General features: G+C 40.6%; 1 pseudogene across 1 annotated transcript; it reads left to right on the forward strand.

Moving 5' to 3' along the window:
- Positions 1–747: 747 nt before the first annotated feature.
- On the forward strand, positions 748–1750 carry LOC308261281 (heterogeneous nuclear ribonucleoprotein D-like; annotated as a pseudogene). The gene has a single exon. The product of its transcript is annotated as a heterogeneous nuclear ribonucleoprotein D-like (transcript).
- Positions 1751–2180: the final 430 nt, after the last annotated feature.

A 2180-nucleotide genomic window follows, 5' to 3' on the forward strand; every position in this document is an offset into this window, starting at 1 on the left:
TGTGGTTTTGAAATGTCGCTTTCCTGGCAATATCAATCTAAAGGATCGCAGAGGTGCCTTGAGCATTAAGCTATCTTCCAAAAATGATTTTTCTTCTTGTAGATATTATTGGTAAAATAAAGGAACCAACCTATCTTTTCTGTCCTTGAATCATGGCTCTTATTCCCTTTCCCCTTATCAATAAAAGCTACTAAATCTGCTTTATGGTTTATGCAGCTACAGGCCTGTGTGATGCTATCTCACATTATCTGGCAGTAGCTTTCTGAGATACCAGAGGGAACAGGGCTACTTGAGGACGTGAAGAGTTACTGTTCTGCAGCGATGAAAGCAAACTGATCAGTGTTACTGGAGAAGTTCAAGATGGTCAGGCACTAGTGACTTCACCTCCAGAAACAATATCAGAAGAATCTGCCCTCCTGCCAATCACACATCCTGGTGCTAATTTTTCTTTCTTTCTTTCTTTCTTTCTTTCTTTCTTTCTTTCTTTCTTTCTTTCTTTCTTTCTTTCTTTCTTTCTTGTAATGCTAAATGAATTTATTCCAAATAGATTTTTAAATGCTATTTCAAATAATAGGCAGGTCACAGAGTATGGGAAAACAGTATCCTCAATACATGTATCTGGCAAAAAGCTGATTTCCAAAAAATATAAAGAACCCTTAGAAATCAATAATTTCAGAATCTAAAATTGGGCAAAACAAAATAAAAGAAAACAGTATAAGAGACTTCAAAAACAGAGAATAGCTCTTCCGCCGCCATTTTAAATCCAGCTCCATACAACGCTCCACCACCGCTGCTGCCGGGACCGGACTGCGCACCAGCACACCCCTGCCGACAGCTCCGCCACCATGGAGGATGTGAACAGTACAGCAACATAGAAGAGTTCGCAGAGGGATCCAAGATCAACGCGAGCAAGAGCCAGCAGGATGACGGTAAAATGTTTATTGGAGGCTTGAGCTGGGATACAAGCAAGAAAGATCTGACTGAATATTTGTCTCGATTTGGGGAAGTTGTAGACTGCATGATTAAAACAGATCCAGTCACTGGAAGATCAAGAGGATTTGGTTTTGTGCTTTTCAAAGATGCCGCTAGTGTTGATAAGGTTTCGGAACTGAAAGAACATAAACTGGATGGCAAATTGATAGACCCCCCAAAGGCCAAAGCTTTAAAAGGGAAAGAGCCCCCTAAAGAGGTTTTTGTGGGTGGATTAAGCCCGGATACATCTGAAGAGCAAATTAAAGAATATTTTGGAGCCTTTGGAGAGATTGAAAATATTGAACTTCCCATGGATACAAAAACAAATGAAAGAAGAGGATTTTGCTTTATCACATATACAGATGAAGAGCCAGTAAAGAAATTGTTAGAAAGCAGAAACCATCAAATTGGTTCTGGGAAGTGTGAAATCAAAGTTGCACAACCCAAAGAGGTACATAGGCAACAACAGCAACAACAAAAAGGAGGAAGAGGTGCTGTGGCTGGTGGAAGAGGTGGCACTAGGGGTTGAGGACGAGGTCAGGGCCAAAACTGGAACCAAGGATTTAATAACTATTATGATCAAGGATATGGAAATTACAATAGTGCCTATGGTGGTGATCAAAACTATAGTGGCTGTGGCAGATATGAGTATACTGGGTATAACTATGGGAACTATGGATCTGGACAGGGATATGCAGACTACAGTGGTCAACAAAGCACTTACGGCAGATCATCTCGAGGGGGTGGCAATCGCCAAAATAATTACCAGCCATACTAAAGGAGGACACTGGAGAAAACAGGAGATGCTAAAGAAAACCAGCTTGCAGGATGACACTGAAGATTGGTCTTCTGTTGATCTAAGATGATGATTTTGTAAAAGACTTTCTAGTGTACAAGACACAACCGTCCAACTGTATATAGCTGCCATTTAGTTTTCTGTTTTTACTTTGTCCTTTGCTGTCTGTGTTATGACTCAATGTGGATTTGTGTTTATACAAATTTTATTTGTATGATTTCATGTTAAACCTCAAATAAATGCTTCCTTATGTGGAAAAAAACAAAAACAGAGAATACAATGCCAGGTGTGGTGGCGCAGGCTTGTAATCCTGCGCTTGGGAGGCACAGACAGGAGGATCACGCAGGTTCGAAGCCAGCCTCGCTGGCTTAAGAGACCCTGTTTCCAAATAAAATATAAACTAAGTTTGGGA

Source organism: Muscardinus avellanarius (genome assembly GCF_963383645.1).
Source record: "Muscardinus avellanarius genome assembly, chromosome: 3".
NCBI lineage: Eukaryota > Metazoa > Chordata > Mammalia > Rodentia > Gliridae > Muscardinus > Muscardinus avellanarius.